Source organism: Pongo abelii, chromosome 19, assembly GCF_028885655.2.
Source record: "Pongo abelii isolate AG06213 chromosome 19, NHGRI_mPonAbe1-v2.0_pri, whole genome shotgun sequence".
Classification (NCBI taxonomy): Eukaryota; Metazoa; Chordata; class Mammalia; order Primates; family Hominidae; genus Pongo; species Pongo abelii.
Window position 1 is genome coordinate 23,400,455 of NC_072004.2, and position 27,511 is coordinate 23,427,965.

Below are 27,511 nucleotides of genomic sequence, written 5' to 3' on the forward strand. Positions count from 1 at the left end.
GTCGGCAGGCAACGGTTGCATTCACCGTGACGCAAGCCTTCGCTCACCGGTTGCACATGGTGCCCTGAGACTGGCGCATGTGCATATGCGAGGCCTGAGACTGGCGCACGCGCATATGCGAGGCAACCTCGGCCCCTGAACTGTCAGGGCTGTCAGCCTGCCTAAGCAGAGGAAAACGGGACAGGCAGAGCCAGCCTGGTTCGCGAAAAAGCTGCCTGCGCCAACCACTTCGGGGCCCTTGGCAGTCTCCCTGGTTGCTTCCCGTTGGAGGACGAGGAGTGTCAAGCATGTGCGGTGGGCGCTGGAAACTGCTCTTCTGATTCCATTTCCGAAAGAGGCTGTGTGCAGGAATTGGGTCCCATGGCGATGGGAATACAGTCTGTTGAGTTGATGAGGGGTCTGTTGGTAATGGAATCATTCCTGATACCCCTGAGGAGGATGTCAGTGAAAGATGGCCGGCCTTTGAGCTCACTTCCTCCTTTCATCCTGGGCCTCCCAGACGCTCCTGCTTGTCTGCACAGCTGTTTGGCACTGGAAGGAACCACGACAGAAACAAGTCCAATCTAGTACATGATCTTTGAACTGGAACTGGCAACCCACAAGGGCAAGTGAAGTTGAGAGAGTGTCTCAGAGTCCACTTGGGGTGATTGCAAGGCTGAAGAAGGTGTCCAGGAGTGCTGGTGAGGGTCACTGTGGAACTCTGATAGTAGCTAAGAAAAACCAGTACTGGCCGAAGAGAACCGGAGGGGCTGGGCTGGAGGCCAAACCACGTTCAAAGATTTTTCCAGAAGACCGAAGACCACCCTGCAAAGTGAAAACAACCCCAGCCCCCACAACTAGACCACTACCCACAACCTGGAGTGCAGCCAGCCTACCCCAAGTCTCTTTTGTTCCCTGAAATCCCTGGCAGCCAAAAGATCCATGGCAAGAGTTAGGAGTCAGCTAAAAGCATAATTATTAAGTCCCAACAATTGTCTGTGGATGGCAAAAAGTTTTAGGACACTAACTGTTAAAGCCAAAATTAAATAGAAAAGTTTGTTACTTCTGTTCCATACAAGAATTTTACATAACAGTTATAATTATTTATAATGTACACTAAGAAATATTACAATTATAAGAGTTTCCCATAACTTTGGAATATATAATGATAACCTATTTTTACAAATATAGCACAAAGAAATTCTAACACCATTTCATATTTGATCATGCTTCCTGTATGATTTTTATATTATATAAATCAAATATGTCATGTTTGGACTTTAGGAGACCTAATAGCTAAAAGTTCAATTAGGTCAGAAAAAGACACAATTTATAATGTGATTATGGAACATTTGTCAAATATCAAAGGTTTAAATCATTTTATATTATAAAATAGAATTCTAGGTTACCATAAGTTATACATTTAGTCAAAATGTTAACTCAAAACTTTTTAAAGGATAAAACCTATACTCATTAATAGAGGGAAAACTTAGCTTTCTAAACAATCACTTTCTTTTTCTTATTTTTCTTATAGCTTATGCAAAGGCCAACAAACTTTTCATCATTATTGAGTATCACATGAAAATCTTGTTCTAGAGGGAGAGCCAAATTTCACCTTTGCATCATGGTACTATTAATGTCAAACTCAATTCTTAATATAACTTTATAGACAAATCTATCCAAGTTTAATGTTTGACCATGAGGTAAGAGTCTCAATAAACTTTCTTATAACCCTTTACAATTTTCTCTTAAAGAGCAGATCAATGTTCCAAGAAAACTGCGTTGTGCTTTTATTTTAATGTTCAATTTATGAAAAATCTGAATACTTTTTTAACTTTAGCTAATATAGACATATACATACACACAGAATTTCTTCTACAATGTTAAATGTTTTACAAACCTTCCACAACTTGCTGAAACCTTCAGCTTTATTCTAACTTAAAACAATCCTGTAACCCACTAAAGAAGCCTGCCCACCCTCCCCCACCACCCAAATTTGCCTTCTTATAATCTTTTACCTAAACACCTTGGATGTAAAACTGTTTCTTCAGTAGTCTCAATTACATGGAACAATGCTAACTATTGGCAACTTCTAGTTTTAGTGAAAAATTTGGCAAATGTGAACCTAATATGAAATTCTAAGAACCTCCCTCCCCAACTATATGAATGAACTCCTCTTCTCGGCCAAGAGCCTTGCAGAGTTAATCAGAAAATCTAGTTCAGGCATTGTGGAAGAGGGGATTAGACATGCCTCATTATATCCCTCCAGTATTAACATTAACACAAACATTAAGTGTGATAAGAAACATTTACAATCTATTTTCTCAGAAGCCTGCTACCTGGAAGCTTCTTCTGCACAATAAAACCTTGGTTTTTACAACCCTTTATCTTGACTCAGACATTCCTTTCTACTGCTAATAACTCTTCTAACTAACTACCAATCATAATATGTTTAAATCTGGCTGAGTGTGGTTGCTCACACCTGTAATTACAGCACTTTAGGAGGCTGAGGAGGGTGGAGCCCTTGAGCTCAGGAGTTTCAGACCAATCTGGGCAACATGGTGAATCCCAGCCTCCACCGAAAAAAATACAAAAAACTTAGCCAGGCACGGTGGCATGCATCTGTGGTCCTAGCTACTTGGAACACTGAAGAGGTAGGATCACTTGAGCTCAGTGGGTAGAGGTTGCAGTGAGCCAAGATCACACCACGGCACTCCAGCCTGGGTGACACAGTGAGATCCCATATAAAAAAAATACAAAAATAAATAAAAATAAAATAAAAAGGATATGTTCAAATCTCCCTATGACCTGGAAGCCTGCACTTAGAATTGTCTTGCCCACTCAGATCAAACCAACGTAAATCTTACATGTATGGATTGATGTACTGTGTCTCTCTAAAATGTATAAAAACAAGCTGTGCCCAACCACCTTGGGCACATATCATCAGGACCCCTGAGGATGTGTCACAGGCATGTTTTTAACCTTGGCAAAATAAACTTTTTAAATTGACTGAGACCTGTCTCTGATATTTTGGGTTCCCAACTAGTAACCACAGAGAGATTCTGAGTGGAGGTGCCCCTAATCTTTGACAAATCTCCTCTCAGTGCTTCAAACCAGCTTGATCTATCCTTATGGCTCAAACCAATGAGATAATTGGCTGAGGCCTGGGGGCCCCTCCCTCAAGAGAATCCCTAATATCCCCAAATTTGGTTGACATCTAAAGTTTATTTTGCTGTACAACTTCTTTTATGGAGTTTTGCTTGCTTCCAACAGTGAAGTCAAGTTTTCCTCCTTCCATACTGATAAAAGGCAGGTAACTCCTTTCTGGGGTTTCAGCTCACCTCCAATAGAAAAGGTGAGTTTGAGTTTCTTCTTTCTTCTAAAATGGCAGAGAGCAGTCTTCAGCCAGGGCCCCATTCCTAGATATCTAGCTGAATTGGGTTTTATTTGTTTTGTAAATTCTCCTTAATGACTAAACGGTACAACTGACAACCAGCTGGTCTTAATTTTCTCTTACTATTAGAGCATTCAGTGATCATATTGTTGGCTTTTGTTGTTATTTTTCCAGTCTTTCTCCCATCTGATGTGACCAACTCTACTAGACCTGGTCAAATCCAAATGAAAATTCCAAATTATAGAGAACAAGGCCTCTGAATTGTCTGAAGTTTCTCACAGCTGCAAAAAGAAAAAACCCTGCACTTGGTTTCTGTGTTGGCTTCTTGTCTTTCTTTTCTTTCCCCTATTCCTCCTTCTCCTTTTCAATCTTTTGTACCAAGAAAAATATCTATAGCAGGCTTCTAATGACTTCAACTCCTCAAAGAACTCAAAACAAAGATGCCACTCACCCCTTTTTGAAATGCTGTGTTTTCTCTGTGGAGTTTCAAGAGCCACGGGCAGATTCTTTTTAGGTCTAAAGCTCTGCTTTCTGGTATCACATTATTTTACCTTTTTGGTTTTGGGGAGTAATAGAGATTCCATTGCATTGTGAGAGGATTTGACCTTGGCATGTGTAATGGCAGATGAGAGCTAAAAAGTTAGGGGTGACTGAGGACAGTATACAGGAAGTGGTCTTAGCTATATATATATAGCTAATGTGTATATATATATATATATATATATACACACATACAGCTAATGTGTGTGTATATATATATAGTTAATGTGTATATATCTATAGCTAATGTGTATATATATACAGCTAATGTGTATATATGTATATTTATATATATGTATGTATTTCCCCTTGGACGTTGTTTGTTTAGCATCCTAATTCTAGTTCAGAGGTGCATTCTAAAGAGTCTTTTCCATTGCCTTTTCTCTTCTAATTCATCTTTATTGGCTTGTCTGTCCATTTGGGTGAGAAACTGAAGTGTCATTTTTTTTGATAAATGAGAGACTGAGTTTCCTCAGGTCCAAACAGAAAAGGCATTTTGATTCTCCCAGCTGAAAGTTACCTTTGGGTGACTGAGGGCTGATTAGGAGTGTCTAGGGTGTTGATGTCCTGCAATGTTGCCATGGCCCTACAGGGAACTCCCAACAATTTAATTTTAAAAAGCTTCATCCAGGAAACACATATAGGAGCTGCTCACTCCACATTGTGAGCTCTTTTGCAGGTGGTAGACCTCCAGAGAGAGAAACTGAGGCACATAAGAGGCCAGAAATCACTTAGTGTTGACACACTGTGGAGTCCTATTCACAATCAGTACCTTTTGATCTACTCCACTAAATCCTAGGCCACAGCCCAGTTCTTCCTTTTAAGAAAAATCATGGGAAACAAATTAAAAATGAAGAAAGACAAGGAGAACAACCTCTCTTGGGCACCCTGTTTGGATTTATGGTGTGTCTACTTACAAGTGGTTGTGTAAATGGAAGGGCATGCCAGGTTTTCTAATACTCCAGATTGTTACACATGAGGTATGATCTTATGCACATTTTAAACTGACAGGCAAATTACATCAAGGAGAATTCAGAGCTCAAAGGTCGACCTGCAACTATTAAGTTCTCCACTTCTCGGCTTTTTTTTTCTGCCTGTTTAAGTCTGCTCTGACTTTAGACTATTAATAGTCTACTTTAAGACTTTACTTTAGACTGCTAATAGTCTAAAGTAAACTAGACTTTACTATCAAAGGAAACTACTGAGATAAAATCTAGTGTTTTCATCCAGCTTTTTCTGTTATTGTTTTTGCTAACCAATGAGTTTGTATTAATATCTCATCCTAGAGTTCTGATGTAAAAACTATAGGCTACAAATCTTTGTTTGTATGAGTGGGTATGTGCATGTTTAAGTGTATGTGCACTTTTTTATGTATTTCTGGCCACAAAGTACCAAATTTGGCTTAAACTTAAAGAGTACTCATGAATTTAATAATCAGCCCAAATGCTTTTCAAGCTCACAAGACTTATGCAAAACCTTTAATAAATAAACTAGCTTTAAAATAATTGGCAAATCAATATTAGAAATGTCAAGAATTGGCAGCATACATTTTTGTTTGTATTTATTGATTAAGCCATTTCATACTTATTCTTGCCAAATACTATATAAGACATCAAAACTGTAAACCCAGCCAAAACTAGAATGATCTTTGCTTGTATAATTTTTAAAGAAATAAGACACTAATATCATTATTATTGAAAACTGAAAGATATCAGTTTCAGAAAACTGAAAGATTCAAGTTAAATCTTAAATAATTTGTAAAGTAAACATATAATTCATCTCTTTTTTTATTTTTTATTTTTTTTGAGATGGAGTCTCACTCTGTTGCCCAGGCTGGAGTGCAGTGGCATGAATTCAACTCACTGCAACCTCTGCCTCCCAGGTTCAAGCGATTCTCATTCTTCAGTCTCCCAAGTAGCTGAAATTACAGGCGTGTGCCACCACACCTGGCTAATTTTTGTATGTTTAGTAGAGACAGGCTTTCACCATGTTGGCCAGGCTGGTCTCAAACTCCAGGCCTCAAGTGATTGACCTGCCTCAGCCTCCCGAAGTGCTGGGATTACAGGCATGAGCCACCACACCTGGACTATATTTAATCTTAAAGTTCTTACTTAGGTAATTACCTGAAATTCACAGGCTATAAAAATGGTTGAGAGAAAAATAACCTTAAATGTTGACGATCACAGTTTTCATAAATAATCTAGGTAAACTATTAAAATAATTAGGTGATATGATTTGGTTGTCTCCCTACCCAAATCTCATCTTGAATTTCCACGTGTTGTGGGAGGGACCCAGTGGAGGTAATTGGATCTTGTGGGCAGGTCTCTCCCCTGCTGTTCTCGTGATAGTGAGTAAGTCTCACGAGATCTGATGATTATTACAGGGGGCAATTTTCCTACACAAGCTCTTTTTGCTTGTTGCCATCAGTGTAAGACGTGACTTGCTGCTCTTGCCTTCTGTCGTGACTGTGAAGCTTCCCAAGCCATGTGGAACTGTAAGTCCAATAACCCTCTTTCTTTTGTAAATTGCCCAGTCTCTGGTGTGTCTTTATCAGCTGAGTGAAAACGGACTAATACACTAGGGAAATGTAATGGAATAAATATTTAGAAACAAACTTGTCATAATTTAGCACCTAAAGTTATGTTAAATATTTTATTAAATGTCTGAATTTCTAGGTACTTTCTAATTTAAAGGTATATGTATTAGTAAAACATTCTTGTTTTACTAATGTAAAGTAACATTCTTGTTACTAATGTGTTTTTAGTAACAAATTTTGGTCTAATTCTAAACTTATTTAGATGTTTTGTATAAAACAAGGTAAAAAAGGAAGCAAGAAACAAGAGCAATGTTTAAAAAAAGGTTAAAAAAATAAGGATTTTTTTTGTAAGAAAGCTTAAACAAAAGTAAATTTATGTGAGAGTCTCGTATGATAAATTTTTTCCTAAAATAAAATGACTGTGTTTTGCAAGGAAGATAAATATTTATGACCAGCCAGAAAATCCAAGCATTTTCTGAATGACCTAAATTATATCAAGGTTAGTAAAAAACAATAAAAAATTTTAAAAATGTTATGTGATTAATTGGCTATAATTAAAAAATATAATTAAGTGTTTCTAGAAATTGAACTTTGATATTATAAATACACTCATACAAAACTAAATAATTGGGTAAAACACAATTTCATTAAAATATTGTTAATACAAGAAGTTTTTAATTTTTAAATTCTATAATCTATTTCTTTTTGAAATTATTCAAATTGCTATCTCAGAAGCTGTACCCTGTTACTTCATCTTCCCTCTTTTAAGAAGGCCTTGGATGGTAATTCTCCACTTTAGCATTTGCTGTAGCTTTTTAATTAATAGTCTAAAGTAAATGAGATAATTTTTGAAAACAGGCAAATGAAAAATCTTTTGGGTCCTCTTTTGTCTGCTTGTCTGTTATATCTACTTGTTTATATGTGTCATCATGAAGTGATATTTCACTGTTAAACTGCATGAAAAATCGTGAATCAGTTGACCTAAAGAAAAGGGCCAATCAGATTGATAGAAGCTAGCTCAGATGCTTTTTAATTCACATGACTTCAGTAATCTTTTGTAAGATTAATCTGGTAAATTTAATCTTAAAATTCTCTTCATTAGTTTAAAATCTTAAAGCCAACATTAAATTAAAATCTCAGTTTTTTACACTGGGAATTTTGGTTACTGAAAGTTAAAATAGCAGGAGTGTAAAATGTGTTTTTGGTGAGGTTTATAAAAGACAAAGATGTGGATTTTGCTAAAGAAAATGTAACTTTTTCCTAGTTAGAAAACTATTTAAGAGTCACTTTAAAATAATATATATTATTTATATGTAATATATATACATATATATGTATATATATACTCACACACACATATAAAACTAAGTGGATGAAAGAAAAAAATTAAGCACCAGGGTACACCTTGAGACCTGTGGTTACCAAGAAGATAGTCAATGTGGGGTAAGGGCAAAATCAAGTAACTATTAAACCATAGGGTACAATGCAAAGAAATTGCTCCGTATTGTAGGTTAGTATCAGTTTCTTGAGCTTTATTATAATAAATTGCAAACACAACGACTTTAAGAACAAAATCCTTAACTGAAAATGCTGCAGAGTAAAAGAGATTGTTTGGGTTGATGCAGGACCTGCAGGTCACTATTAAACAATTGCTGATGAGAATATGTGATCCAAGTGCACAGGAGGGTATTCCTGCAACCAGCCTAGGGGACCAGATAAATACCACTATAAGGTCTATTCGCTCTGAGAAGGAGACTGCCCAACTCTCCCTACAAAATATCAAATGGAGCTCCCCAGATGAAGCAGTTAATATGCTTCGTATGCAAGCCCTGTGGGACTGGCTTCTATGATGTCTGGGATATTTCCCCACCAAATATGACTATTTCTTAGGTCATAATAAATATAGGGGTTAAAAAGGCCCCTTTTTCATTGGCACTCTGGGTAACATCGCTTCAGCACAATCATGTGACAGAGAAGCCTTATCAAATTTGCTGTCCCTCAGGGCTCCTACAGATGCTTGATAAATGATTAGGGTAATAAGCAAAAAAATTGGAAGGAAAAGGAAGTCAAAGGATCTGCCCCAGAAGAATCACAGATATGTTTGAATTCTTATTCATTATTTCCTCTAGATAGAAATTTTTTTAATCAAAAGGCAAAAGTTATAATGAGGAAAATGATATTGCCTGGGGCAATGTTGAGACAAATAAGATGAAGATCAACCAAAGACCCTGAGTCCTTTGGCCCAAATCCCTGATAGGGATTCAAATACTTTTGATATAGCATCTTGCTACCTGAGGAATGCAAGGAGAATAATACTCATAAGCAAAGAGCATCTGTTTGCCCATAGGACTGACTGTAACTATGTGAAGAACTGCTACATATTCAACAGTGCTTGATAGGCAGTGCCATCTCACAGGAGCTGCTTGGCTTGTGGATAGCAGTTCCAAGATGAACAAATGAAATTGTGTTTGAAAGCCACTGCTCTTGTTAAAGAAAAGTGAAGCAAATGTTTTTATTTTGAGTTATTTGTAGTTTAGAACAATTGGGTAAAGTATGTTTTTTGTGAGCAAATTTACTTTTCTCTAAGTTATCCAAAAGTTGAAAGCTATGAGTGTTCTGATTATATGACAATATAGTTGTTTGCTTCAGTAAGTACATCTTTTATTATAAAATGGGACAAGTAGGGACACTGGTTATTTTACCCAGGCTTTGACTAGAATAACACAATTTTAGGTAAAGTTCCAAAAAACCCAACTTAATAGGAGCCTATGTGGCCAATTTCTTGTTTCTGCACTTTATGTGATTACTCAGGCTGTACCAGTCCCTTCTCACACTGCTATAAAAATACTACCTGAGACTGGGTAATTTATAAACAATGGAGATTTAATTGACAGTTCTGCATAACTGGGGTGGCCTCAAAAACTTACAATTATGATGGAAAGGAAAGTAGGCACCTTCTTCACAAGGTGGCAGGAGAGACTGTGTGTGTGTGTGGGGGGGTGTGTGTAAAAGAGAAAATGTCAAACACTTATACAATCATCAGATTTCATGATAACTTACTATCATGAAAACAGCATGGGTGAAACAACTACCATGATACAATCACCTCCCACCAGGAGGGATTGCAATTCGAGATGAGATTTGGGTGAGGACACAGAGTCAACCATATCACAAGCCAATCATAATAAGCCTAAAACATTTTTCACACAAATTGGTCTTACTATGACTTCTCTTTAATAAAAAAGGAGAGCAAGGGAGAGAGATAGAGAGAAAGAGAGAGAGAGATTGTTTCAAGGGAAAAGGGTAATACTTGTTACTAAATGTCAGCTCTGCCTTTTATTTTCTTGAGTACAAATTGAATCATAAAATCTTTCTATTTTATTTTATTTTACTTAAGTTCCGGGACACATGTGCAGAATGGGAAGGTTTGTTAAATACATGTGCCATGGTGGTTTGCTATACCTATTGACCCATTCTCTAACTTTCCTCCCCTCTAGCCCCCAGTCTCTGACAGGCGCTGGTGTGTTTTGTTCCACTCCCTGTGTCCATATGTTCTCGTTGTTTGACTCCCACTTATGAGTGAGAACATGCGGTGTTTGGTTTTCTATTCCTGTGTTAGTTTGCTGAGGATGGTGGCTTCTGGCTTCATCCATGTCCCTGCAAAAGACATAACATCATTCCTTTTTTATGGCTGCATAGTATTCCATGATGTATATGTTCCACATTTTGTTTATCCAGTCTATCATTGATGGGCATTTGAACTAGTTCCATGGCTTTTCTATTGTAAATAGTGCTGCAATAAACATATGTGTGCATGTGTCTTTACAGTAGAATGATTTATATTCTTTTGGGTATATATCCAGTAATGGGATTGCTGCATCAAATGGTATTTCTGGTTCTAGAACCTTGAGGAATCATCATACTGTCTTCCCCAGTGGCTGAACTAATTTACATGCCCACTAAGAGTGTAAAAGCATTCCTATTTCTCCATAGCCTTGCCAGCTTCTATTGTTTCTTGATTTTTTAAATAATCACCACCCTGACTGGTGTGAGATGGTATCTCATTGTGGTTTTGATTTGCATTTCTCAAATGATCAGTGATGTTAAGGGTTTTTTATATGTTTATTGGCCATGTAAATGTCTTCTCTGATGAAGTGTTTGTTCATGTCCTTTGCCCATTTTTTGATTGGGTTGTTTGTTTTTGTCTTGTAAATTTGTTTAATTTCCTAGTAAATTCTGGATGTTAGACCTTTATCAGAAGGTAGATTACAAAGTTTTTCTCCCTTTCTGTTGTTTGCCTATCCACTCTGATGATAGTTTCTTTGCTGTGCAGAAGCTCTTTAGATTAATTAGACCTCATCTTTCAATTTTGGCTTCTGTTGCAATTGCTTTTGGCACTTTTCTCATGAAGTCTTTGCTCATGCCTATGTCCTGAATGGTATTGGCTAGGTTTTCTTCTAGGGCTTTTATGGTTTGGGGCTTGACATTTAAGTCTTTAATCCATTGTGAGTTAATTTTTGTATAAGGCTTAAAAAAAGGGGTCCAGTTTCAATTTTCTGCAAATGGTTAGTGAATTTTACCAGCTCCATTTATTGAATAGAAGATTCTTTCCACATTGCTTGTTTTTGTCAGGTTTGCTGAAGATCATATGGATGTAGATGTGTTGTGTTATTTCTGAGGTCTCTGTTCTGTTTCATTGGTCTACATGTCTGCCTTGGTACCAGTACCATGCTGTTTTTGTACTGTAGCCTTGTAATATAGTTTGAAGTCAGCTAGTGCGATGCCTCCAGCTTCGTTCTTTTTGCTATTCCAAACAATTGAAAAGGAGTGACTCCTCCCTAACTTATTTTATGAAGCCAGCATCATCCTGATACCAAAAACCAGGAACACACACACAGAAACACACACACACACACACACACACACACACAAACTTCAGGGCAATGTCCCTGATGAACATCGATGTACAAATCCTCAATGAAATACTAGCAAACCAAAATCAGTAGCACATCAAAGCACTTATTCACCACAATCAAGTTGGCTTCATCCCTGGGATGCAAGACTGTTTCACCATACACAAATAAATAAACCTAATCCATCACATCAACAGAACCAAAGACAAAAACCACTTGATAATTGCAATAGATGCAGAAAAGGAATTTGATAAAATTCAAGACCCTTTCATGGTAAAAACTCTCAATAAACTAGGTATTGATGGAACATATCTCAAAATAATAAGAGCTATTGATGATAAACCCACAGCCAATATCATAGTGAATGGGCAAAAGATGGAAGCATTGCCCTTGAAAACTGGTACAAGAAAAGGAAGACCTCTCTCACCATTTCTATTCAACATAGTATTGGAAATTCTGGCAAGGGCAATCAGGCAAGAGGAAGAAATAAAGTGTATTCAAATAGGAACAGAGAAAGTCAAATTGTCTCTGTTTGCAGACGGTATGCTGTTATATTTAGAAAACTCCGTCAACTCAGCCCCAAAAGTCCTTAAACTGATAAGCAACTTCAGCAGTCTCATGATACAAAATCAACGTGCAAAAATCACAAGCATTCCTTTACGCTAACAATAGATGAGCAGAAAGACAAACCATGAATGAACTCCCATCACAATCACTAAAAATGAATAAAATACCTAGAAATACAGCTAACAAGGAATGTGAAGGACCTCTTCAAGGAGAACTACAAACCACTGTTCAAGGAAATAATAGGACATAAACAAATGGAAAAACATTCCATCCTCATGGATAGAAAAAATCAATATCATAAAAATGGCCGTATTGCCCAAAGTAATTTATAGATTCAATGCTATTCCCACCGAACTACCATTGACATTCTTCACAGAATTAGAAAAATCTACTTTAAATTTCATATGGAATCAAAGAAGACTGCATACAGCCAAGACAATCCTGAGAATCATGAAATTTTTCATAGTTATAATAATCTTCCAATGATTGCAAGATTATAATTTTTCTTCATATTTTGTAATGGTGACCTAATGAAATTTTTTTTTCTCTTTTGAAACAAAAATACTCTTGATGGTCAAAATATTAATGTTATTTATCTCTCCTTGTTTTACTTCAAGGGAAACCAGAATCATGGCATTCTGAAGATTAGGGATGCAAATCTCCGTTATTTGGCATCCCACTGGACCCGATCTGTTTTTCATTGCAAATGTCCTACTGCTAAGACTCTGCAAGGACCCTCGCTCGAGGCCCAGAGACTGTTGCAGAAGAGATGGGTGCATGAGATTGTAAGGGCTGGTTTTTAGGGAGTTAGCGCAGACCCTCCAGATCAAGGAGGGTACAGAGGTGCCTAAACAGCTTATAAAACAAAGGGCTTTGCTTTCTCAGCTATTATGTGGCACCTTTTTATCCACCCCAACCATAAAAAATGTCCTGCTTCCTGGAATTAAAAGAAAATAATTACTGAGATGATAAAGATACCTCATGACCAAGCCTCCTGGGTATAATACTCCCAGTTATAAGTTCTGCAGATACATATATATATAATTATTTTTTAGAAAAATACTCATGTTTTGCATAGTTAATTGCCATAAGTCTGTAATTAAAACCAAGATTATAGTAGCTCAATGCATAGAAATTATTGAAAAGTCAGTTTTGGTAAACTCGCCGTTGACTTTTTGTTTTGGCTCTTTAAATAAATCTTTTAAGGGGTAATTAATGCCTGTCCGAGTCCATTCCTATCTGGCCTAGAACACTTACTTGTCTATAAGTCTTTTGCTTTTAAATCCCTCCACCACAGGGAGTTCCACTGAAGGACAGGATGGACACAGGGCAGGCAGCCATGCCACAGAAGCAATGCTAGGGGAAAAAAAATCAGTATCCGTTGATGTTGACTCTGGCAAATATTGGCCATAAGGGGAAGGATGTAAACCAAAAATAAAATTCTAAGCCCCTCAACCATCTGAATGTACCCCTCCTCTCAGCCAAGGGGATTCTGGAGGGAAGCTGAAAATCTAGTACAGGCCACGATGGAAGAGAGCATTGGACATGTCTCATTATATTTCTCCAGCATTAACATCAACACAGACCTTAAGACATCAACATCAGACCTAAGAGTCTGATCAGAATCATTTAACATCTATTTTCTCTGAAGCCTGCTACCTGGAGGCTTTATCTGCATGATAATATCTAGGTTTCTACAACCCCTTATCTTCACCAAGACATTCCTTTCTACTGATAATAACACCTTCAACCAATTGACAATCAGGATATGTTTAAATATACCTATGACCTGGAAGCCCCCACTTTGCACCCTCAGATCAAACTAATGTAAATCTAATACATGTATTGATTTATCGATGAAAACAGTCAAACTCATCCAGGCACAGTGGCTCACACCTGTAATCCCAGCATTTTGGGAGGCTGATGCGGGTAGATCACCTGAGGTCAAGAGTTCGACAGCAGCCTGGCCAACATGGTGAAACCACGTCTCTACTAAAATAGAAAAATTAGCCCAGCATGGTGGTGGGCACCTGTAATCTTAGCCACTCCGGAGGCTGAGGCAGGAGAATTGCTTGAACCCAGGAGGCGGAAGTTGCAGTGACCTGAGATCGTGCCATTGCACTGTAGCCTGGGTGACACAGCAAGACTCCATCTCAAAACAACAACAACAACAACAAACCAGAAAAACAGTCAAACTCTGTAAAATATTTGAAGAGATTTGTTCTGAGCCAAATATGAGTGACCATGGTCCATGACGCAGCCCTCAGAAGACCCTGAGAACATGTGTCCAAGGTAGTCAGGGTGCATCTTGGTTTTGTACATTTTAGGGAGATATGAGACTTCAAATACATTTAAAAAAAAATACATTAGTTTTGTCCAGAAAGCCAGAACCACTCAAAACAGGGGTTTCCAATTAGTTTTGTCCAGAAAGCCAGAACCACTCAAAACAGGGGTTTCCACGTTATAGGTAGATTTAAAATTTTTCTAATTGACAATTGATTGAAAGAGTTATCAATAAAAAGGAATGTCTGGGTTGTGATAAGTGGTTGTGGAGACCAAGATTCTGTCATGCAGATGAAGCCTTCAGGTAGCAGGCTTCCAAGATAACAGACTGTAAATAGTTCTCATGAGACTTAAGTTCTGTGTTAATGTTAATGGTGGAGAGGTAAAATGAGGCATATCTGACCTCCACTTCCAAAAATATCTGAGACAGGTCTCAGTTAATTGAGAAAGTTTGTTTTGCCTAGTTTAAGGGCATGCCCATGACACAGCCTCAGGAGGTCCTGACAACATGTGCCCAAGGTGGTGAGGATACAGCTTGCTTTTACATATTTTAGGAAGAAAATGCATCCGTCTGTAAACACAGAATAAAATTCTAAGGTCCCTGAACCATCTGAATGGACTTTTTTCTAGGCCAGAACACAATGAAATTGAAGAACCCAAACATTCCTTTCTATTGATAATACTTTCAGCCAATTGAGCCCATTCAGACCACAGCAAGGTGCCAGGCCAGGCAAGGGCTGACCGGAGACACTTGCCAGATGAGCCACTGGCAAAAGGCGCAGCTCCCTGGTGAGGGAGAAACACCAGGGACTAGGAGAGGTCCAGAAGGCCCTGAAGGAGTTTTGATCGGCCTGGCCATCTGCACACTTAGTGTGATGAGCTCTGACATGGCCTTGCATGGACGGATCAGGCAGGACACCCCAGTTGAGGAGGATGGCAGGAGTGATGGCACAAGGGAAAGGGTGGGCACCCCGAGGTGACAGCTCCCCACTACCTCCACTCTGTGCTGCAGCTCAGGGGCTGGCTCTTCTGCTGCAAATCAGCCCCTCTGTACAAGCCCTGGCCTCATTCCCTTGGTTCCAGCTCACCCAGCTGACCAAAGGGACTCGCCTGTACCCCTGCATCTGGGCCTACATCTGGCTCCTGGGTTGTCAGAGATGTTTGTTGGGCCAACGAGTGCACAGATGGAAACACAGACAGAAAGACAGATGGAGAGATGGTGGGTGGCCAGACAAAGGTGCAACTTGGTGAGGAATGTGCATTAGGGAATCATGGAAGAGCAGAAACTGTTTGAAGATTCCAAGTGGCAAAAGTGAGGAGGCAAAGCAGGGCTGAAGGGCCTCCCTCAGAGCCCTCTCCCACCCTGTGGTATCCCCAACCCCTTGGTCCTTCTTGTGGGAGGCACTCACTTTTTGCCCAGCCTCTTGTGGCTATAGCCCAGCAGGTCCCAGGTGGCACCAGCCAAGATGAAGGTGGCATTGAGTGCTGAAGCCTCCCTCGCCATGAAGGGATGATGAGTAGTGGGTGGGGCCTCAGGAGGAAGAAGGCCACCAACCCTACCTGGCCCCTAACCTGCTGCCTGGGGTAGGCAGGTACCAGAGGCATGGGGTGAGGCATGTTGCAGGTCGAGGACCAGGGCCACCTCCCTGCCTGAACCCATGGACTGGCTCAGGGGCCTGTCAGATAAATCTAGAGTTGAGTTGGAGGCAGGGGCAGGGGTTTGTTCCTGGGTTCAAGACCATGGAAGGAAAGGTTAAGAAGAAGGCCAGCAAGTGGGGAGGCAAGTTAAAGTGGCTGGCAGGAGAGAGAAGCCAGGACAGGTGGCTGTGGCCCTGTCCCTGAATGCAGACCCAGGAAGGAGCTAAGAGGCAGGATTCATGCCAAGCAGGCCTACCCAGCACATCTCTCCCTCACGGACATGAGAGAAAACCCTCCAGCTTGGCCCTCACATCTGCGAAACCCACAGTAATGGGGCTGACATCCTCTACCCTATGCAAGAGAGGTTTCCCGAGCACTGGCAGCAAGCGAGTGTGCACAGGATGGTGAATCCACACAGAAAACTCTGTTCTCATGTTCTTTGGAAGCACCAATTTACATTCTGACAGTTTTGTGGGGAGATGAGACCAGTAAAAGCCAGGGGACCCTGCTCATTAAGAGAACCCTTAGTGGTCTCTGCTTGGAAGCAAGGATGCAGAGAAGGGTAAGATCAAACCCACGGCTGTAGGTGATGGCTCGGGCCCTCACCTGGATTCTTCAGGAAGGACCCCCATGAATGCACCTTGAAAGGTCAGCTCCATGGGTCTCAGCTGGCTGGGCCCATTTGGGAGTTCTGTCTTTGGGGAAGGATGCTGTCCTAGGCTCTGTTCCACACTGGCCCTAGGCTCAGGCAAGGATTCAAATCACAGTCAGCTTCATGCCCAAGGAGGGCATGGCACCGCCTCCTCAAGGGCCACGGCGGGAGGGTGGAGGCCTTAATTCCATCCTGCAGGATCCCAGGTCAGGGACAAGACCCAGGGATGCTGCTTCTGGGTCTGAGCCCCAGGTATGGGTCAAGAGGGCTCCAACTTCAAGGATGAGGTTATTCTTGGTATAAGAAACTGTAAGTCTCCTAGGACATTCCCTCTTTGTAAGCAGGAAGCTGCCCCTTTGCTTCCAAGACAAACAGGTATGAGGCTGATTGTCCAGCACCGACCCACCCTAGGGCTGGAAAGGCTGGGAGGGCAGGTGGGCACATCCCCAATTTGAAGGAACCAGGTGTACTCCAGGGCAGTGGATGAAAATGCTAGCATGGGCCTGTGATTAGGCCTGAGAGGAGGTTTGGCTGCCATCAGTGGAGCTGGCTATCAGAGGATGCCTCCCTTTGGATTCTGGCCTTCAGCCTTTTCAGACCATGGTGATCGGGGTCCACCAGGAGAATGATCTCGGCTGTCATCCAGGCTTCTGGGTAGTACTGCTCCTGCAGGCAGCATTGCCCATGACATAGAAACACCTGTGCGTGGGGGCCCGGCACAGGCTGTTCTTGGCCAAAGTAAGAACAAGCTGGAGAGCCTGGGCAAAAGCCTAGTTGCCCTCATCTTCTTGCTCAGGCTCAGCAGCAGGCAACCCCAAGAGCAGAAGTCTCCCTCCATCTTGGGAGGTCATCGTCCCCTGAATCTTCCTGGAGTACATGGTCCAGGTCCGCAAGGGCTCATCCAAACACCTGCAGCTTGGGCAGGCAACCAGCAGATGAAGGTGACAGGCCCTGCTGCCACCAGCCAGGATGGCCAACCATCAGTAGCCAAGTGCCCTGCCCAGGATGCCCTGCATCCAGAAGGGTGCTGGCTTCCTGGGCAGTGGCCTTCACAGAGGACACAGAAGGAGGGAGGGAACACAGGGTCAGCCCAGAAAGGCCATCGTTCCCTCACTTGCAGAGCTCCTCTCTATAGCCAGCCTCTGCTGGCTCCCTGGGGAGTGTGAACTCCTGGGCTGCAGAGGGGCTGCCCACTTCTTCCAGAGGGCCTGGCCATGGATGAGGGCCCCGGGTAGAAGACACCCTTCCTGCAATGCCCACTCCCCTGGAAGCTGTAAAGCCCAGCTTATACCCTTGGAGGGTAAGTGGCCAACTCAGGGCCTGGCATCCTTGTCCACTGCTACTCTTCCTGGCCCCCAGATCAGGCACCTGGATTTACCTCCTCATGCTTCTCCCCCGGCTGCCCCACTGCTCCACCCACTTGATCCAGCTTCCCTTGCCTGGGTGACTGCCATGACCTCCTTCCTCTGCTCCTCAGCAAAGGACTCTCTCCAACAGGCCCTATGATACACCCAGGCAGTCAGCTCACCTCATCTACATTCCACAGGCTGCCCCAGCCTTTAGGACAGTGGCAAACATAGCCTCTGTCCATCCTGGTCTCTGAGCACCCCTTCTTACCCCAAGGTCACTTGCTAACCAATGAGCGGCTGGGGGGCCTCCTTCTCCCACTCCCACTGCATTGTGTCCAGAGTAGCCAGCACCAGCCCCAGGTGTCAGGGGTCAGTGCATTTGCCTCTGTGGGAATGGCAGAGTGGGTGCTTCCTGAAGGGCTGTGCTGGTATTGGCCCATAGCCTCCATGTGTCCCATGGGGCAGGGCCAAAGGAGGCAGTCAGTAAGTGCCATCCACCCCAGCCTGTCTCTCCCTGGGGACTGCTGGACTGAGGGTCCAGGTGGCCCAGCTCTGAGGTCTGTTGCTGGCCAGGCCTGCCCACCTCCCCTCTGTCCCCCAGGCACTTCCCTTTTCAGAGTCACGTTTGAAGCTGACTCTTTGCATCAGGGTTCAGGCAGCTGCCCACACACATCTCCTCATCTCTGACCATTTCTTCAGAGTCGACTATGAGCAGAAATCACCCAGACACCCCACAGGTAAGTCCGCTTGCCTCACATGGCTCTTTCTCTTCTCAGGAACCTACAAAGGCTCCCAGTGCCTGAGGAACAACATCTGTTGGAGACCCTGCCTTTCTTGCTGACCCTGTCACCCTCTTCTCCAGGCAGCCAGGTGATCCTCGGCACTCCTCCCCTCAAAGGAAAGCAGAGTGCACCCCAGGATTGAGCAGGGGCGCTGCTGCAGGGAGCAAACCCCACACCACTGAGGCCTGCTGTCCCTGCTGAGAAGGGGAGCAGTCCCAGGGCCCCACCTAGGTCCAGGGTCCTGGCACTATTCTGCTGGGCTCCCACAGGGAACAGCGATGGTCTCTTCCCACCAGCCTGTGAGTGACAGAAAGGCAGGACTGGGGCATGAACCCCAGTACCCCAGCTTGCTGTGTGACCCCCTGTGAGCTTAATCTCTCTGTGCCAAGCTGACCCCTGATGCAAAGATAAGAACCCACGGTAGTCATGAAGTCTCGACCAGCGCAGGCCTGGCACATCTCGGCCAGGTCCATGGCAGCAGGAGGGCACAGCCTCCGACATCTATCAGCCCCGCAGGGAAGGGCTGTCCCTCTGACCTCAGGATGACCCTCCTGTTGCTCGCGGGGAGGAGCCGCTGGCAGCACAGTCACACTGCCACCCAGAGGGGCAGCCTGTGGTCAGGGCGCAAAGCAGAAATGTGGGCACAATAACTTCCGTTTATCTTACAGGTCAGCCGGTGTGGCATGGTGACTGCCACGTTTCCAGTGTGGTTTCCTGTCACTTTCAAAACGGCTCCAGATAGTGCTGCCCAGCCCCCGCCTCTGAGCTTGGAGACCCCATCTGGCTTCCTCCTCTAGACTAAGAAACCACTGCTTCAGCTGGCTACGCACCTGCCAGGTCCCTCCTCCAAGCTCTGACACCACATCTAGGCCCTCCTCATGGCTCAGGAACCCCCAGTACCTCCTCAGAGCTCTGAGACCCAGCCGGGCCCCCTCCCCTGAGCTCCAGGTCCCCATAAATTTCTCTCAGCCCTTTCTCCTCCACATGGGCACAGCTGCTGCTTCTGCATCATGGAACTGATGCTCACACTTGTCCAGCTCAACCCCTGCATTAAATCCCTCTGATTCACCTCGCGTGGTTTCTGTTTTCCTAATTGCCCCCAAGTGATAGAACCCACTGGAGTCACTGAAGCAGAAGCAGGTGAAATCCTGCCCCAGGTCCCACCAGGGAGTGATTTTGAGTCCCTTGGACCCCAAAGTGAGCTGTGCCCTTGGGCTCCCCACCCATGCCTCTTCTTGCCTGACTTGGGGTGGGCCTCCTACAACAAAAAGCTGCCCCAGGCTGGCTCTATCCAGCTTTAAGGGGGGCCGTTCCCTCTCCTGTGCCCGAGCCACCTGAGGCTTATACAAATAAGCTGACTGGTAGGTGGCGCTGTTGGCACTAAGCCTGCCAGAGACCATCTTCCTGGGTGTCTCTTACTCTCTTACTCGGACCTGGGTGCCTCTTACTCCCACCCCGTGCCACCCCAAACCCAACTGAAATCAACCCACTGCAGGGAGTGAAGAGCTGCCCAGGCAGTGGGCCCAGGGGTCCCATGCCCGTAGTGCTGGGGAAGGGCTGGGATTGGAGATTCTGTGGGGTGCTGTGTGCACCTGGGCGAGGCCCTGTGGTTTCAATGCCTCCACGAGACATAACAGGAAATGCTGAGGTCCTGGGCGTCCGTCTTGGCCAGGCATCACAGGTCCCAAGCAGTGGCCCATTTTTCTTCTTGAGCTTGAGCAGGAACAGGGTGGAGCGTGGGAGGGAGGGGGCTGCCTCTGAAGGTGGGGCAGGGTGCAGGGTTTTCTGCAGGCAGGTGCCAACAACCTTACAGCTGCCTGTCAAGAGTTCAGGGAGGACCGACAGTGGGTGGGCCTGGGGTAGGGCTTGCAAAAGAGGTGATGAACAGGCGCAGCCCAGGAGGAAGAAGCTGGGAGCAGAGGCCACTGTGATTCCGGGCAGATCACCATACATATCCTCATTATTAACTGTTATGTAGAATAGCATAGTGTGGGTATAGTTTATTTAGCTATTCTTTTTTTCACAGAAATTATGATTGTTTCCAGTTTTTTTGCTATTACCAAGAGTGTTCACAATGAACATTCTTGTACATACCTCTTTATACGTACGTATGTGTATTATTTGAGAATAGAGAAGTGGGATTGCTGAGCTGAAAGATATGCATTTTTTTTTTTTTTTTCTGAGATGGAGTTTCACTCTTGTTGCCCAGGCTGGAGTGCAATGGCGTGACTTGGCTCACTGAAACCTCTGCCTCCCTAGTTCAACCGATGATTCTCCAGCCTCAGCCTCCCAGGTAGCTGGGATTACAGGCACCCGCCACCACGCCCAGCTAATTTTTTTGTATTTTTGGTAGAGACAGGGTTTCACTATGTTGGCCAGGCTGGTCTCCAACTCCTGAACTCATGATCCACCCACCTCAGCCTCTCAAAGTGCTGGGATTACAGGCATGAGCCACCACGCCTGGCCAAGTTTTAATTTTTGATGGAGTCAAATTTATTAGTGGGTTTTTTTTTTGTTTTTTTGTTTTTTGTCTTAATGGCTCTCCGACTTGGGTTTTCTGGTTTTTTTGTGATTTATTTCTTTTTTCTTTTCTTTTTCTTTTTTTTTTTTTTTTGAGATGGAGTTTGGCTCTGTTGCCCAGGCTGGAGTACAATGGCATGATCTCGGCTCATTGCAACCTCCACCTCCCGGGTTCAAGCAATTCTCCTGCCTCAGCCTCCTGAGTAGCTGGGATTAAAGGCTTGGCCACCACGCCCAGCTAATTTTTGTATTTTAGTAGAGAGAGGTTTTCACCATGTTGGCCAGGCTGGTCTTAAATTCCTGACCTCAGGTGATCCTTCAGCCTCAGGCCTCCCAATGTGCTGGGATTACAGGTGTGAGCCACTGCATCTGGCTGTGATTTATTTCTTGTTTGAAAATATCTTTCTGGGACTAGGTGTGGTGGTTCACACTTGTAATCCCAGCACTTTGGGATGCCACATGAGGAAGGCCACTTGAGGCCAGGAGTTTGAGACCAAACTGGGCAATACAGGGAGATCTCATATTTGCAAAAACATTTAAAAAATTAGCTTAGCAGAGCCGGGTGAGGTTGCTCATGACTGTAATCCCAGCACTTCCTGAGGCCGAGGCAGGTGGATCACGAAGTCAGGAGAATGAGACCATCCTAGCAAACATGGTGAAAGCCCGTCTCTACTAAAAATACAAAAAAATTAGCTGGGAGTGGTGGCGGGTTTCTGTAGTCCCAACTACTTGGGAACCTGAGGCAGGAGAATGGCGTGAACCCAGGAAGCGGAGCTTGCAGTGAGCCGAGATCCTGCCACTGCACTCCAGCCCAGACAACAGAGCGAGACTCCGCCTCAAAAAAAAAAAAAAAAAAATTAGCTTAGCAGCGCAATGGCTCACACCTGTAATCCCAGCACTTTGGGAAGCTGAGGCGGGTGGATCACCTGAGGTCGGGAGTTCGAAACCAGCCTGACCAACACGGAGAAACCCTGTCTCTACAAATACAAAATTTGTATTTGTACAAAATACAAAATTAGCCTGGCATGGTGGTACATGTCTGTAACCTCAGCTACTCGGGAGGCTGAGGCAGGAGAATTGCTTGAACCCGGGAGGCAGAGGGTGCAGTGAGCCAACATTGCACCATTGTACTCCAGCCTGGGCAACAAGAGCGAAACTCCATCTCAAAAAAAAATTAATTAATTAATTTAAAAAATAAATAAAAAATTAGCTTAGTGTGGCACATGCCTGAGTCCTAGCTATGCAGGAGGCTGAGGTGGGATGATAGCTTGAGCCAAGGAATTCAAGGCTGCAGTGAGCTGTGATCAAGACACTGAACTTCAGCCTAGGAGACAGAGCAAGACCCTGTCTCAAAAAAAAAAAAAATTCTTCCTTACCCAAGCTTATAAACATATTTACTTGTATTTTCTTCTACTACTTTTACAGACTTTTGTTTGTTTATTGGTTTTGTTTGTTTGTTTGTTTAAGATGGAGTCTCGCCTGTTGCCCAGTCTAGAGTGCAGTGGTGCAATCTCAGCTCACTGTAACCTCCACCTGCTGTATTCAAGCAATTCTCCTGCCTCAGCCTCCTAAGTAGGTGGGATTACAGGCACATGCCACCATGACTGGCTAATTGTTTGTATTTTTAGTAGAGACAGGGTTTCACCATGCTGGCTAGGCTGCTCTCAGACTCCTGACCTTGTGATCCACCCACCTCAACCTCCCAAAGTGCTGGGATTATAGGCATGAGCCACCACACTCGGCTATGTGTTTTTTAAACATATAGTTCTTTGATCTACAAAGAAATTTCCCCAACCTTGCTAGAGAGGTTGACATTCAAATTCAGGCAATTTAGAGAACTCCTGTGAGACAGTGGAAAAGACAACCATCCCCAAAACGCATAATCATCAGATTCATCAAGATCAATGTGAAAGAAAAAATATTAAAGCAGCTACAGAAAAGGGTTAGGTTACTTACAAAGGGAACCCCATCAGACCACAGCAGACCTTTCAGCAGAAACTCTGCCACCCAGAAGAGATTGGGAACCTATATTTAGCATTTTTAAAGAGAAAAATCCAACCAAGAATTTCACATCCTGCCAAACTGAGCTTCGAAAGTGAAGGGGAAATAAAATCCTTTTCAGATTTGCAAATGCCGAGGGAATTCATTACCACCAGACCAGCCTTGCAAGGATCCTTAAGGAACCCATTATATCAACCACACTCTCAAACCACATCACAATAAAATAGAAATTTATACCAAGAATCTCTTTCAAAACCATATAATTACATGCAAATTAAACAACCTGCTCCTGAATGACTTTGGGGAAAATTTAAATTAAGGCAGAAATAAAAAAATATTTGAAACAAATGAAAACAAAGATGCAACATACCAAAATCTTTGGGACACAGCTAAAGCCATGTTAATTTGGAAGGTTATAGTGGAAAGCACCCATATGAAAAAGTTAGAGATCTGAAATTGACAACCTAAAATCACACCTAGAGAGACGAAAATAACCAGTAGCATATTAAAAAACTAATCCACCAGCTTTATTCCTGGAATGCTAGGTTGTTTCAATATATAAAAATTAATAAATGAGATTTATTACATAAATAGAAATAAAAATAAAAACCACATGATTATCTCAAAAGACACAAAAAGGACTTTTGATAAAATTCAAAAACAATATTAAATACCCTCAAAAAATTAGGCATTAAAGGAACATATCTCAAAATAATAAGAGCTATCTATGGCAAATCCACAGCCAGCCCCATGCAGAATGGGCAAAAACTGGAAACACTCCCCTTGAGAACTGGGAACAAGACAAGGATGTCCACTCTAACCACTCCTATTCAATGTAGTACTAGAAATTCTAAACACAGCAATCAGGCAAGAGCAAGAAATAAAAGATATCCAAATAGGAAAAGAAGAATTCAAACTCTCTTTGCTGATGACATGATTCTATTACAAAATGCTAAAGAATCTACCAAAAGGCTCCTAGAATTGATAATCATTATAAGTAAAGTTTCAGGATACAAAATCGATGTGTAAAAATAAGTAGCATTTCCATACACCAACAACATCTATGCTAAGAGTGAAATCAAGAACACAATTCCACTTACAATGGACTCAAAGAAAATGAAATACCTAGGAATACAGCTAACCAAGGAGGTGAAAGATCTCTACAAGGAGAACTACGAAACGCTGCTGAAAGAAATCAGAGGTAACACAAATAAATAGAAAAAACATTCCATGCTCATGGATTGGAAGAATCAATATCATAAAATGGCCACAGTGCCTAAAGCAATTTGCATTGCTATTCCTATCAAACCACCAATGTCATTATACATGGAATTAGAAAAAAATGATTTTAAAATTCATAAGGCACTAGAAAAGAGCCCAAATAACCAAAACAATGCTAAGCCAAAAGAACAAAGCCAGAAGCATCACATTACTTGACCTCACATCATACTATAAAGCCACGGTATCCAAAATAGCTTGATGTTGGTACAAAAATAGACACACAAATGAATGGAACAGAATAGAAAAATCAGAAATAAAACCACACACCTATAACCATCTGATCTTCAACGAGGCTAACAAAAACAAGCAATGGGGAAAGGACTCCCTTCTCAATAAATGATGCTGGGATAACTGGAATTCAGTCATACACACGTTATAAAGGAGTTTAAAGTGTTACTGCAAATACATAATAATATAAATAAATTAAATTGTTCTCTATTTTTAAAGAGCTAAATCAGGTAATTTTAGTAAATGTGAATTTCCAGTTTGAAGCCGTTGCTTTAAACACAAACATTTGCATCTGTTTTTTCTGAGAGTTAGGAGGGGAAATAATAGCAAAAGTATTTCAAGCAAAGAAAAAACAGCCTAATGGTAACTGTCAATTGGCCATAATAAGTAAAATCCTAAAGTGGCAGCATGGACTGCTGAGCAGCAAAGTGACGTGCACTGTGGAACATTTGCAGGGTTCAGTAACTGGCAACATGAGGTAGGTTAGGAGAAAGGGTGAAACTTGGAAGATCGCTTGAAAGTTGGATTTTCTACTTCAAACAATCAGAAGAGGCTGTCTCTCATCATCTTAGAAAATTGAAATTTATTACCCAATCAGGTAGAAAAAGTATCTGGACCACAATGTTTCTGGCCACAGTTCTACCACAATTGAGAGGAAGAAGAATACCACACCAAAATAGGAAGTAGGGGCAGCTAAAGAGTGAAAGATTTATATTTTCAGAAACCTGATTATTCCCTCAAAAATGACCTGATACATTGACTCTGGGTATTTTGCAGTAATATTGTCTAGCTAGGTCACCACATGTGCAATCCACAAACAGCATGCCTGTGTACACATTCTCAAATAAGATTTAATTACTCTGTCTTAAACATGTGTCAAGATCACAGATACCAAAGGAATGTTCTAATATTAAACAGAGACACTTAAAGAAAGCCACTTGGAAAAAACAGAGACTATGAAGGGAGGTAACTAAAAATAAAATAGAAACAGAAAAAAGCAAAAACTTTCATCACCATTTCCGAGATAAAAGAAATGCTATCATGTCTGTGAAACAAGATTATGGTACTACATAAATACTCAGAGAACAAAAGAATTTAAGCAGAGAAATGAAATTTAGTGGAAAAACTGAAAGATATTGTTGTGATACTCTAAGAACAAAAGTGAAACTTAAAATTGCAAACCAAACCAGAACTTTTGTAGACCATATATACAAATATAATATAGACAAATTATACATGATAAGTATATGTATATTGATATATGCTTATATATAACTATATATACAATTTGTCTGTTAAAGTGTAAAGAAAAGCACAATAACACTACACTTAATTGTAGCAAGCAGTGATTCATGAATAAGGCTGCTCTAAACCAAAAGTGGCTGTGCTGAAGGAATGCCAGGGGAAGGCTTTTACACAGAGAACATGGAAGTCAAGTAACGACAATTTCTGACTCATTAAAGTCAAATATATTAACATTATTATCAATACAAAAATAGACCAATAAGGCCTTATTAGGTCTATCCTGCTGCGACATTCATAATTAACTATAATTAACTGATGGCTTTTGATTGGTTAGCCTTAAATATTAGTTTTCTTTAATATGGGTATGTAGGAGAGACAGCTCAAGTTAAATTATGTTTACAAACCAAGCAAGATTAATATAATATCACTAATGAGGCCTTAATAGCAAGATTAATATAATATCACTAATGAGGCCTTAATAGCAAGATTAATATAATATCACTAATGAGGCCTTAATGGGTTTGTCTACTCAGGGGTTCTCCAGTCGTCATCTCCATTTTACTTTAACTACATATATGTACACATACATGCACACATGCACTCACGTATATACGTGTTATACATATATGTATGTGTATACATTTACATTGTATAACAAACATATATATGTATATTTAGATATATGTTATACATCATAATTTTAATATACATTAATAAAATACCCCTGATGTATATTATATAGAATATAATAATGTAATGCATAATATAAATGCATTGATAATAATGTTAATATATATTTTAATATATTATTGAATATATAGTTAATATATTGTAAATTTAATTTAATAATGGAATACTTAGAAAGAACACAGATATAATAGAGAGTAGACAATCATTGAACAAATAATTTAAATTTCTAAGTTGCAAGGTCCCATTGAGAGACAAAAAATGGATGAAAATAGATCCATTCTCGGGCAAATAAGCCTGAAATTTAAGATTACTCGGGAAAAAAGAGAATATCCTGGTGAATTCAAAGAGGAAAAGCTAATATAGTAATGATGAAAAGTTAAATTGACACTGGATTTCTCAACAGCATCTCTGAAGCTGAGAGAGAATGATGCAATGACTTTAACTTCTGAAGCAAATTTGATTTCCAAACTTAAATTATGTCCCATGCTAACAATTAGTTGAAAGCTAAGTGTAGATTTCAGATGTACAAGGTCTCAGAAATCTTAACTCCTATGGACTTTTCTTTAGGAAACTACAGTAGAGCATACAACGAAACAAAGGAGATACTAAGAAAGGAAATAATATGCAATTCTGAACAAAAGGTGATCCAGCACCAAAGTAGGGAATGGGTAGAAGCCACGTGACACTGTCAAGATCCTCCTTCAGTACAGGATTATGTGTTACTCCCAGTGCTGGGAGGGCCACCTGCAAACAGCCCTGAGCTGCCAGCCTTTTGAGAGTGCCTTAGCTGAAGGGAGGAGCTGGCCACTCATCGTACCTTGGGATAGCTGTGTACTTTTGTATATAATTTCTATATTTCTAAATGTCATGCTTATACTCTCATTGCTCCTTGTTTTTTCTGTTTTTGTCATTA

The 27,511-nt window shown here is 41.7% G+C and overlaps 1 long non-coding RNA gene across 1 annotated transcript in view; it reads right to left on the reverse strand.

The window, feature by feature from the left end:
- Nucleotides 1–9,796: 9,796 nt before the first annotated feature.
- LOC129051243 (uncharacterized) overlaps nt 9,797–27,511 on the reverse strand; it is a 153,916-nt gene continuing 136,201 nt past the window's right edge. The window contains exons 2-3 of the long non-coding RNA XR_008515326.2: nt 13,187–13,285; nt 9,797–10,106 (exon numbers count right to left, since the gene is read on the reverse strand). This is a non-coding gene — a long non-coding RNA (uncharacterized LOC129051243). The remainder of the gene's footprint in view (nt 10,107–13,186; nt 13,286–27,511) is intronic.